At 36.7% G+C, this 14,005-nt stretch overlaps 1 pseudogene; it reads right to left on the bottom strand.

Annotated features, from left to right (window-relative positions):
* Window positions 1-6,380: 6,380 nt before the first annotated feature.
* On the bottom strand, window positions 6,381-8,328 carry LOC145948372 (uncharacterized; annotated as a pseudogene).
* Between the last annotated feature and the right edge of the window lie 5,677 nt (window positions 8,329-14,005).

Here is a 14,005-nt window from a genome sequence, read left to right as displayed (position 1 = left end):
AGATTTTAGGGCCGACGCTGCGACGAACATGTCTAAACGTTAGGTGCAAAAGCGTTGACGTTCGGCAGCTTTGTACCCTCGCGGAAAATCTCCCATAAAAACGAGAGCGAAACATTTTTCTTAATATTTTTTAAGGAAGAATGCAACGTATCGGCGCCAACGTTCGGCAGCTTGTGTCCTTACTCCTCTATCCATAAAACCGATATCTCGGGAAATTATCTTTTGAGATACGCCAAATGTTAGAAAAGGAGATAGAATTAGGTGAAATATATAAGGAGGATGAGAGCGCGTCAAACCATAGTACGATTTGAAAGCGCATAGATGCAGCGGTGAAAAAAGTTTAGTGGTTACTTTCTTGTATTAGAAGTGTTAGTGGTATAATAGTGAATAAAAGAAATAATGGAAAACATCGAGCAGAACGAACGCGACCTGTTGAAGCGGTCCCATCAAATCACCACCTTGGGCGAATATTTTGAATGGGCGCTGCGCTGCGAGGACTTTATCAAACTGCTCGAAGAACGCAGTCGTGTCAAGCGTCCGCGACTCTCCATTGGATATAGACAATCTTTGGTTGCTAGAATCGCGCGACTCGAGGGTGCAAAGACTCGATTGCAGAGACAGTTTATACCCAGTGGTGGTAATTACAGTGGCGGTAATTACAGTGGCGATAATAACACGGGAAGACTCGTTTGGCGAGAGATCGATACCGCGTTCGAAAATCGGATACTGACAGGTGCGGTGATTAACGCAGACTATATCGAACCGCGACAATTTTTGGAAGACGCTAGTAGTGTAGTACTCGAGCAAGTGCAAGATGTTATAAAAATACACAACTGTGCAAAAGTAAATACCGTGTTCAACGGTGAGTTTGTGACAGGTGATAAGCGCTCCAACAAAAGCATTAACACGCGAAATTATGAACTCTTTCGCACGTCCGATTTACACCAGTGGTATCGCGAACACGTTAAATCCGTTTCTGTATCGGCCGTTCGTAAGCGAGCTATCCTTATCTATCACTAGAAATCCATACTTTTGCTGCCAACAAGTACGACATAATTCACTGAAATCCTCATATGACATGTCGGTATTCACGTGATCGTTGTACACATGTTTCAAGTTGGTACCGTCCTGTTTAAACAAGATTAGCAGGTTTGCGTTGTCGCGTATAAGATGTTTCGGTATTCTTGCGTATGTCTGACAGAGATAGAAGTAGTCGACGTTCGAGTGGCGTCCCATTGAAAAGTACTCTCTTATCGTATTTTGTTTGTCACACGCCACGTCATCGAAAACGAAAATCGAGTTTGGACATGCTTCGCTCGGTGGAATGACGTCACTGTTATTGGAGAATGTAAAATAGCCGATTTCATCGATCGACGTCAACAAATTCTCCAGATACCGATATTTTAGCTGTTGCAGCGATTTTGAGTACACGTACACGTTTTCAAAGCGGACGCCGTGCGGGCTTTCTATCAAACTAATCAACACGTTAGTTTTACCGCAATTCGAGGGGCCGCAAACGATCGCGCGTATAGTAGTCGGCAGTATCGTACCGTGTCTACGCATCTCCGCGTTGTCCCCCATCGATCGTAATCTGGCGTCGTAATTCGTCACGCACATCGCGAAAGGTTGTCGCACGAAATTCATGTTCACACTCCTGACTGGATCGAACGTCTGCCTATTTATAGCTGCGCGGAACCGCGAATTGCTCAGTAACGAAAAAATGTTTGTCTTGCTATCAAGTCCTTACGATATTTGTAATTTGAGCGCCGAACAGCTACAATTTGTGTCGAAAACAGTTTTATTGCGAATGTGCGGCAATTACGTTCACTGCGTGTGGGACAAGCTTCCGGAACATATAAAGGCGGATTTGGAGATTCAAACTTATCGCCGCTGTTTCGAATTGTATATTAAGACAATTGTTTTTTGAAATGATTTTAATTTTTCTCGAGAGATTATACTCTCTCCATGATTGATGAATATTTAACTCTAAATAATAATCCGCGTATATCGCAATAAAGTATTTTTTATCTCATGCAACTTATATACATATATGAATGACGACAGGTATAAATAAATTAATTTCAAAAAATTTTGATACAAAATAAAATTAATCTAGATGAAAAGTACACAGTTGAAAAATTTGTGTTAAATTTAACAAATATCACCTGTCCCAATATCAACGGTCCACAGAAATTTTTGTGTTAATTTAACATAATACGGATATGTTAAATGGTGACACGAATATTGTGTTAATAGATTAGATTAGATTAGAAACGTTTATTGCTGCCCCACTTGAGGATTACAAGGCGCTTTTTCACTTAAGGAGCGGTCCCAAACCTTTACACAAACTTTACTTCCACTTATAATCTATCCTTAACCTATGACTTAGCCTATACAATATACAAAAAACAAAACGCCACGCCACTCCGCCTTACTCTCGCCCTATCTCTTCGCACCATTTACCTCTCTTTCATCTCTCTCTTTACGCTCTAACTACCCCTCCACACACACTCTCACCCTCCCCCTCCTATCTTACGCAATCTTATTACTAGCTTACTCTAATGTTGGACCTTCGCTTCCGGCTACTTCCGCCTTCCCTCCTCCACTTTCTCTCTCTCACTCTCTCCCTCTCCCCCTCTCCCCTCACCGCCTTCCCCCTCTCGCTTCCTCCAACAGTTTTATCCACACTTCCTCTTCCCCTTCCTCCCCCAGTACCTCCCTCACCATTTCCTGCCAGCTTTTCCCCCTTCCCCATTCCATACATTCCTCCCATACATGTTCCCATGTCTCCACCCCTCCCCCACATATCCTACACCTCCTTTCCTCCTCCTTCTCCCAATATCTGTGTCCCCTCATCCCATTCCCCAATCTGTACTTCGCCATCTTCTGCCACCTTCCTTCCGTCCATCCTTTCCTCAGATACTTCGGTACTCCCTTCCCCTTTACCTGCTTGTACCATTTATTATATACCGAATTCTCAATCTTTTCCCCTCTCTCCTCCCTCTGTCCTTTCTTTTCCCATTCCTCAACCTCCTCCCTAAATTCCCCTCTTTCCCTTCTTTCCTCCACCTCCCTTAAATTCATCCCTTTACCCTCAAAGAACTCTTTTCTTTCTTTCTCCCACTCTGACATTTCCCCTCCCTTTTTAGCCCTCTCCTTAATTTCCTCTAAATATACTCTCGCCAACCCCCCTCCCTTACCCTCCTCCAACCTCTTCTCATATCCCCACGCTCTTCTTCCCATCCTTGATCTTAACTTTTTCCTTTGGAGCTCCTCCCTTATCATATACCCCGGCGTTCCCCAATCCGCTCCTAACAACCATCTCATATATCTTTCCTGCACCCTTTCCAATCCCTCTCTCTCCTTCCACCCCCATATCTCAACCCCATACCCTAAAACCGTCCACACTAACGCATCGAAAAGCCATACTCTCCTCCCCCAATTACCCCCAAATCTCCTCTTTCCTATCCCCCATACTTGCCCCAATACTGCTGCCCCCCTCCTCATCCTCTCCCGCACCTGTCCATCCTGCCCCCCATTCCTTTGTACTACATATAGCCTAAATACTTGTACTCCTTTACCTCCTCCAACTTCTTTCTCTTCCAATACCAACTAGCTTTCTTCAGCCTCCCTCCCCCCTTCCTGCACCTCATCACCTTCGACTTGCTCTCATTCAACTTCAATCCCTTCCCCTCCAAATATCTACCTAATCTTTCCATCCTCTCCCAACCTCACTCCTCCCCATCTCCCTTTCCTCATCTCCTCCTCCAAGTCCGCCATCATCATATTAAACAGCAGCGGACTCAGAGGACACCCCTGCCTCACTCCCCTCCCTGTCCAGAACTTTTCTCCCCTCTCTTCCAGTATTCAATCCCTCACACCATTCCTATATCCTCTAATTCATCCCTTTTCCTTTTTAAAACCTCTTCCGGCGTCCCCGTGCTAGCCCTTCTCTCCCTCTTCTCAACATTCTTTATTCTTTGCACCTCATCCATTTCCCTTCTATACTTCTCTTACTCTATGTCTAGTGACTTTTCTCGCGCCACCTACCTTTTTCTCTTTCCCTATACCTACTACACCTGCTCCGATCTCTCTACACCTGTTCTCACCTATCTCCCTAATTGCTGACTCACTCCACCTGCACCACTTTACTCTCTTCTCACCGCTCTTTTCCCTTCTCTACCAACTCGCCTGCAATCCCCCGGCTTGCACTCACTCCAGATTCTCACTGACTCACTCTCTCTCACCTCTTCTCCTCCTCCTACCTCTAATAACCACTCAAAACACACTCTCTGACAGCACTCCAACCTTCTATCACGCAACCGGAAACGGAAGTCCGAATATTGTGTTAATATTTTAGCATAAAATAAATGCAAACTTCAAATAAACTTAAAATAAATTTTGTGTAAAATTAACATAGTTTTAATGTAAAAATTAACTAAAAAAATTGTTAATTTTACATTTTATCACCCCCACTTATATTATAAAGTAAAATTAACATTTTTTTCTGTAAATTTTAACAGATAAATCTTGTCACTAATAATACGGAATATATTTATTGTGTAAAATTAAAAATAGATATACATTGTGTTATTTTTACACTTTTTTTTAGTTGTTTTAATAATTTAACATTTGAGTCCAATTAACATAACAGCAATAAATGTTAAATTAACACATGAATGTGTTAAATATTTAACACAAAAGTTTTAACGGGGTCCGTTTTTAACAAGAAAACACAAATTTTCCAACTGTGTAATAGGGTTATAATAGGAGACGAAATACCTTGCAAATTACGTTAACGAAATGGCTTTTTAAATTGGACCTTTTTATCGCAATATACAATGACTTGCACAAGTTCACAAATGACTTTTGAATTGATGAATTTAATTTCATGTTTGCGTTGGCATAGGTATCAAGTTGCAATCTGTTACGACGACTCATCTATAATTCATTTCTCGGAATAATTTGCATTTTTTAAATTTGTATAGAATTATCCGCAAGAAAGATTAAATGAAATTTGATTTTCTTATCAATTAAAATCATATTTTGCACGTTTATTTTAAAACTCACACAAATCAAGCTAATGCTCACAAATAATACTCATTATTCAATATCGAAATGGCGTTTTAATTACTGTAAGCGCAGATGAACGGCAGTAAAGAAATTGTTCTAAATCCCTCAGTGAAAAATAAGATAGAATATATTTGGCTCAAGATACAATATAATTTGGCAATGTCAACGGTATTAAATTCGAGCGAGGACTGTTCCTTCCGACAGTTAATCGGCTGTATTTATTTCTTTCGCTTAGACTTCTAGATAATTCTTGACTTTTCGGTTATTGTTTTGTCTTACGACCTCGTCAAGGTAATCGGAGATATTGTTTTTACTTGGCTGTCTCACGAAACAATCCGAGTCGACTTACACTGTTTTTGTTTGCGTCCATATTATAATGCCGAGTTTGTCTCGAGTAAATATAACGGTCGAGACAAATACTTTTATTATCGATTCGCAATATCTAAGATAAATTATTCACGCGATACAATATTATAATTTAAAATAATTCCGATCCTACATTACTTTGTCGTATCTTTCAATTTTATAGATCTGATGCACAGCATGACAAATCATTATGTAACACGTAACGAATAATTTCACGATACATGCTACAATCGCATGATAACGTATTATCTTCTTCACTTCTTGGAAAATGTACATTCCTATATGATTATGTTTTCTTAAAATACAATTTATAAATATGTAAACAAACATGTGCAACAGATGAATGAAAATGTCTATATATTATTATTTATCAATTTATACACTTAATTATTAATGAAGAATTTTGATTAAAGTAGCCAATCTTTTCTAATCTTTCAATCCCGAAAATAAAAAAACAAGATAAAAATCATATTTTTGACAAAAGTTGTAAAATAAACTGAGTAAATGGCAATATGAGCCTAGGCGCTGTTAATAGGGCGCAATTTTTTAAAAAATTAAATGTATTATATAAGCATTCAAACGCACATCGTTTATTTAGATCCAAATTATCTTAATAAAATATTCGCGGACGTTTCGGATCCTTCTTAGGGCCATCTTCAGCGCAAAAAAAAACCTTAATACCGAGATTAACATAGAATTTGTAGATGAAGGATATTACAAGACACAACATAAGCAATTGATTATCGCAAAATAATTGTGTAAAATAAATGTAAAAAAAGATACAACACAAATATACAAATAAGCAAATGGCATTAAGACATGTGGTTTTGAAATAGAGAAGCTCTAAATAAGAAGTACTCGTGATATAGTAATTTACATGTTACTATGATCTAATCAGCGTGCAGAGTTAGAGAGTGTGCAAGACTACGTTAGTGCGTCTTTTATTGAAATTCGGTCCCGGAAAAGTGTGACAAACACAGGCACAGAGATCCGCGTCGGTAATTGCTACCTCGGTGTCCTGGTGAAAGCAGGGTGTCTTTGCTCTTTGTCATCTGCGGCACGATGAGCAATGAGTTCGGTGGAGTCGGCGACACGGTAGAAGTTTGCGGTGAGGTAGCCAGTGTTAGATTGGGTAGCGATTGACCCAGACTCGAATACGGTACTTGGACACTCAGCGTGTTCGGCGTCGGTGATTTACTCAATAACGAACGCCTGATTCGGACAATGAGTTTTAATAGAGATGTTATTACAGTCCATTTACTTTGCGATTCATCAATGTGAAATCGCGAAAGTTTGATATACGTTTCAACATCGCGCTCACCTTATGTGCATGGATCTGTGATTATGCCCGGAACCGATTCGCCACCTTCCTCCGACGACAACGAACTCGACGCTCGCGGTTGTTCGTTCGTCTCCACGCTGACGTTTCTGCTCGGATTATAACTGGGTAGAAAGCTGCTACTTCCCTGAGACGCGCCTTCCATCTCCATACTACCGCTAGAAATGATGGAACGCATTTTATATACAACAAGACTTCGAGATTTCTTTTTTTTTACTTTTCGAAACATACCTATGACTATGAGCGAGACTGCTAACATGTGAGGCTCTGCTACTGCCACGCGGAGTTCTTGGAAAGGTCCCCTCGCACTCTTCCGTTTCGAAATCGCCGTCGCCCAAAGTACTCGGTTGCCTGCTAACTGGTGCCAGATTCATTACTGGCTCGGCACCGAGCGACGGTGCTTTCATCAATACGAATTGTTGCTGAGCGTGTCTCAAGGATTCCATCCACGACTGAAAAAGCATGTGGTACTGTTAGTTTAAAACAACTTCCGCTCGTAAACTAGAAACCGCATTAGCTAAAATCATGAAGGTTTGCGGTTTCACCGACCAATTTTAACTTTAAATTTAATTAATTCAATCTTCTCTAGATTATTAAAAAATTGCATTATGTATATACATGTTGTTAGTTACAAAGAAAGATAAAAATTTAATTTCAACTATAATTATATCTAGTTAAGCGACATTAGTGAAGACCGTCGTTAATGAAGGTACACTACAAACGCGGAATCTAAATCGAACGGAACAGTGAATCAACATTCCGCGAACTTTGTCGTAATTCGTGATGTTTGTCGAGTCACCTTGGCTAGTTTCGGGTCACCGGCGCTCAGGATTAAAGCGGCCGAAACTGTCCCGTACTCGTTAAGATAAACCAATCCTATACTGGACGGTTCTTTGACCTCGTGTATTCGTATGCGGTCGACAACATACGGTTGCCTAATGATCTTAAACATTTTTTTCGTTGTAGATTTGCAAATCAATAGCATGTCGGTCAATAATAGTACGTGCACTTCCATCTGTAAAGGATAATTAATAGACCGTAATTTCTTATTTCAACACAGTGAGAATTAAATAATTGCTATCTTTAAGATATAGAAAAAAATTAGCTATAGAAACTACTTCATAAAATAAGTCAAATTACAACAGAATTATTTTCAATTATTTCGCTTATTATTGACAATGGATATTCTCTTTTAATCTCATATACTTATATTTCTGAATATAGTTTCATTTTATTCATATAAAAGTAATTTTGATCTGACTAACAATAAATAACATTGTCGCATACTTTGTTGGTGGCTCTCTGAGTTTCAAATCCCCCTCTCGAAGGAGGGTTCTCAGGCTGCCCTTCGGACACCCGGGCATCGGCGTCGTGGTAATGTCGAGATTGCTGTACAGTTTGATCAGTTTCTCCACCTCCTCATCGAGACCTTTAGATTCCACGACGTCGTAACTCTCTAGACGGCAGGCTGCGCTGTCCAGCTTAGGAGCCTCCTCGTTTTTCCTCAGCGCCGCGTTCACAGACGCCACGAAATCGTCGACGGATTTGATCTATGTGCGAAACGAATCTTTCAAATTAAATTATCGCTTTTGTGAGTTTTCCTTTGAATCTTTTGATACCAAGCAGACAACAGCGTACAAACTTCTTCATTTGCTATACATAAATTAAGGATGCGTCGCATAGGGTCAGCGGTAAAAAAGTATCGATTTCTAATATTTTAAGACGAGCCAAAAATTCATCGATTATACATTTTAATAGTACATTGATTACAGAACCATTTGGTACCAAACAGACACCAGCGTACAAATTTTTTAACTTGATATACATAAAATAAGGTTGCGTCGCATAGGATCAGCGGTAAAAAGTATCGATTTCCAATATTTTAAGACGAGCCAAAAATTCATCGATTATACATTTTAATAGTACATTGATTACAGAATCTTTTGATACCATGCAGACACCAGCGTACAAATTTTTTAACTTGATATACATAAAATAAAGTTGCGTCGAATGGGGTCAGCGGTAAAGAAGTATCGATTTCTAATATTTTAAGACGAGCCAAAAATTCATCGATTATACATTTTAATAGTACATTGATTACACAATCATTTGGTACCAAACAGACACCAGCGTACAAATATTTTAACTTGATATACATAAAATAAGGTTGCGTCGCATAGGGTCAGCGGTAAAAAAGTATCGATTTCTAATATTTTAAGACGAGCCAAAAATTCATCGATTATACATTTTAATAGTACATTGATTACAGAATCTTTTGATACCATGCAGACACCAGCGTACAAATTTTTTAACTTGATATACATAAAATAAAGTGGCGTCGAATGGGGTCAGCGGTAAAAAAGTATCGATTTCTAATATTTTAAGACGAGCCAAAAATTCATCGATTATACATTTTAATAGTACATTGATTACAGAACCATTTGGTACCAAACAGACACCTGCGTACAAATTTTTTAACTTGATATACATAAAATAAGGTTGCGTCGCATGAGGTCAGCGGTAAAAAAGTATCGATTTCTAATATTTAAAGACGAGCCAAAAATTCATCCATTATACATTTTAATAGTACATTGATTACAGAATCTTTTGGTACCAAGCAGACAACAGCATACAAACTTTTTCATTTGCTATACATAAATTAAGGATGCGTCGCATAGGGTCAGCGGTAAAAAAGTATCGATTTCTAATATTTTAAGACGAGCCAAAAATTCATCGATTATACATTTTAATAGTACATTGATTACAGAACCATTTGGTACCAAACAGACACCAGCGTACAAATTTTTTAACTTGATATACATAAAATAAAGTTGCGTCGAATGGGGTCAGCGGTAAAAAAGTATAGATTTCTAATATTTTAAGACGAGCCAAAAATTCATCGATTATACATTTTAATAGTACATTGATTACAGAACCATTTGGTACCATGCAGACACCAGCGTACAAATTTTTTAACTTGATATACATAAAATAAGGATGCGTCGCATAGGGTCAGCGGTAAAAAAATATCGATTTCTAATATTTTAAGACGAGCCAAAAATTCATCGATTATACATTTTAATAGTACATTGATCACAGAACCATTTGGTACCAAACAGACACCAGCGTACAAATTTTTTAACTTGATATACATAAAATAAGGTTGCGTCGCATAGGGTCAGCGGTAAAAAAGTATGGATTTCTAATATTTAAAGACGAGCCAAAAATTCATCCATTATACATTTTAATAGTACATTGATTACAGAATCTTTTGATACCATGCAGACACCAGCGTACAAATTTTTTAACTTGATATACATAAAATAAGGATGCGTCGCATAGGGTCAGCGGTAAAAAAGTATCGATTTCTAATATTTTAAGACGAGCCAAAAATTCATCGATTATACATTTTAATAGTACATTGATCCCAGAACCATTTGGTACCAAACAGACACCAGCGTACAAATTTTTTAACTTGATATACATAAAATAAGGTTGCGTCGCATAGGGTCAGCGGTAAAAAAGTATGGATTTCTAATATTTTAAGACGAGCCAAAATTCATCGATTATACATTTTAATAGTACATTGATTACAGAACCATTTGGTATCAAACAGACACCAGCGTACAAATTTTTTAACTTGATATACATAAAATAAAGTTGCGTCGAATGGGGTCAGCGGTAAAAAAGTATCGATTTCTAATATTTTAAGACGAGCCAAAAATTCATCGATTGTACATTTTAATAGTACATTGATTACAGAATCTTTTGATACCATGCAGACACCAGCGTACAAATTTTTTAATACGATAAACATAAAATAAGGATGCGTCGCATAGGGTCAGCGGTAAAAAAGTATCGATTTCTAATATTTTAAGACGAGCCAAAAATTCATCGATTATACATTTTAATAGTACATTGATCACAGAACCATTTGGTACCAAACAGACACCAGCGTACAAATTTTTTAACTTGATATACATAAAATAAGGTTGCGTCGCATAGGGTCAGCGGTAAAAAAGTATGGATTTCTAATATTTTAAGACGAGCCAAAATTCATCGATTATACATTTTAATAGTACATTGATTACAGAACCATTTGGTACCAAACAGACACCAGCGTACAAATTTTTTAACTTGATATACATAAAATAAAGTTGCGTCGAATGGGGTCAGCGGTAAAAAAGTATCGATTTCTAATATTTTAAGACGAGCCAAAAATTCATCGATTATACATTTTAATAGTACATTGATTACAGAATCTTTTGATACCATGCAGACACCAGCGTACAAATTTTTTAACTTGATATACATAAAATAAGGTTGCGTCGCATAGGATCAGCGGTAAAAAAGTATCGATTTCTAATATTTTAAGACGAGCCAAAAATTCATCCATTATACATTTTAATAGTACATTGATTACAGAATCTTTTGATACCATGCAGACACCAGCGTACAAATTTTTTAACTTGATATACATAAAATAAGGTTGCGTCGAATGGGATCAGCGGTAAAAAGTATCGATTTCCAATATTTTAAGACGAGCCAAAAATTCATCGATTATACATTTTAATAGTACATTGATTACAGAATCTTTTGATACCATGCAGACACCAGCGTACTAATTTTTTAACTTGATATACATAAAATAAAGTTGCGTCGAATGGGGTCAGCGGTAAAAAAGTATCGATTTCTAATATTTTAAGACGAGCCAAAAATTCATCGATTATACATTTTAATAGTACATTGATTACACAATCATTTGGTACCAAACAGACACCAGCGTACAAATTTTTTAACTTGATATACATAAAATAAGGTTGCGTCGCATAGGGTCAGCGGTAAAAAAGTATCGATTTCTAATATTTTAAGACGAGCCAAAAATTCATCGATTATACATTTTAATAGTACATTGATTACAGAATCATTTGGTACCAAACAGACACCAGCGTACAAATTTTTTAACTTGATATACATAAAATAAAGTTGCGTCGAATGGGGTCAGCGGTAAAAAAGTATCGATTTCTAATATTTTAAGATGAGCCAAAAATTCATTGATTATACATTTTAATAGTACATTGATTACAGAATCATTTGGTACCAAACAGACACTAGCGTACAAATTTTTTAACTTGATATACATAAAATAAGGTTGCGTCGCATAGGATCAGCGGTAAAAAAGTATGGATTTCTAATATTTTAAGACGAGCCAAATAATTCATCGATTATACATTTTAATAGTACATTGATTACAGAACCATTTGGTACCAAACAGACACCAGCGTACAAATTTTTTAACATGATATACATAAAATAAGGTTGCGTCGCATAGGGTCAGCGGTAAAAAAGTATCGATTTCTAATATTTTAAGACGAGCCAAAAATTCATCGATTATACATTTTAATAGTACATTGATTACAGAATCTTTTGATACTATGCAGGCACCAGCGTACAAATTTTTTAACTTTATATACATAAAATAAAGTGGCATCGAATGGGATCAGCGGTAAAAAAGTATCGATTTCTAATATTTTAAGACGAGCCAAAAATTCATCGATTATACATTTTTATAGTACATTGATTACAGAACCATTTGGTACCAAACAGACACCTGCGTACAAATTTTTTAACTTGATATACATAAAATAAGGTTGCGTCGCATGAGGTCAGCGGTAAAAAAGTATCGATTTCTAATATTTAAAGACGAGCCAAAAATTCATCCATTATACATTTTAATAGTACATTGATTACAGAATCTTTTGGTACCAAGCAGACAACAGCATACAAACTTTTTCATTTGCTATACATAAATTAAGGATGCGTCGCATAGGGTCAGCGGTAAAAAAGTATCGATTTCTAATATTTTAAGACGAGCCAAAAATTCATCGATTATACATTTTAATAGTACATTGATTACAGAACCATTTGGTACCAAACAGACACCAGCGTACAAATTTTTTAACTTGATATACATAAAATAAAGTTGCGTCGAATGGGGTCAGCGGTAAAAAAGTATAGATTTCTAATATTTTAAGACGAGCCAAAAATTCATCGATTATACATTTTAATAGTACATTGATTACAGAACCATTTGGTACCATGCAGACACCAGCGTACAAATTTTTTAACTTGATATACATAAAATAAGGATGCGTCGCATAGGGTCAGCGGTAAAAAAATATCGATTTCTAATATTTCAAGACGAGCCAAAAATTCATCGATTATACATTTTAATAGTACATTGATCACAGAACCATTTGGTACCAAACAGACACCAGCGTACAAATTTTTTAACTTGATATACATAAAATAAGGTTGCGTCGCATAGGGTCAGCGGTAAAAAAGTATGGATTTCTAATATTTAAAGACGAGCCAAAAATTCATCCATTATACATTTTAATAGTACATTGATTACAGAACCATTTGGTACCAAACAGACACCAGCGTACAAATTTTTTAACTTGATATACATAAAATAATGTTGCGTCGCATGGGGTCAGCGGTAAAAAGGTATCGATTTCTAATATTTAAAGACGAGCCAAAAATTCATCCATTATACATTTTAATAGTACATTGATTACAGAATCTTTTGGTACCAAGCAGACAACAGCGTACAAACTTTTTCATTTGCTATACATGAATTAAGGATGCGTCGCATAGGGTCAGCGGTAAAAAAGTATCGATTTCTAATATTTTAAGACGAGCCAAAAATTCATCCATTATACATTTTAATAGTACATTGATTACAGAATCTTTTGATACCATGCAGACACTAGCGTACAAATTTTTTAACTTGATATACATAAAATAAGGTTGCGTCGCATAGGATCAGCGGTAAAAAGTATCGATTTCTAATATTTTAAGACGAGCCAAAAATTCATCGATTATACATTTTAATAGTACATTGATTACAGAATCTTTTGATAGCATGCAGACACCAGCGTACACATTTTTTAACTTGATATACATAAAATAAAGTTGCGTCGAATGGGGTCAGCGATAAAAAAGTATCGATTTCTAATATTTAAAGACGAGCCAAAAATTCATCCATTATACATTTTAATAGTACATTGATTACAGAATCTTTTGGTACCAAGCAGACAACAGCGTACAAACTTTTTCATTTGCTATACATAAATTAAGGATGCGTCGCATAGGGTCAGCGGTAAAAAAGTATCGATTTCTAATATTTTAAGACGAGCCAAAAATTCATCCATTATACATTTT

Source organism: Prenolepis imparis, unplaced genomic scaffold (assembly GCF_030444845.1).
Source record: "Prenolepis imparis isolate NDT839.2.m4 unplaced genomic scaffold, iyPreImpa1.0 SCAF_354, whole genome shotgun sequence".
Lineage (NCBI taxonomy): Eukaryota > Metazoa > Arthropoda > Insecta > Hymenoptera > Formicidae > Prenolepis > Prenolepis imparis.
The sequence above is the reverse complement of the archived record's forward strand: the minus strand, read 5'-3'. Positions and strand labels throughout refer to the sequence as shown.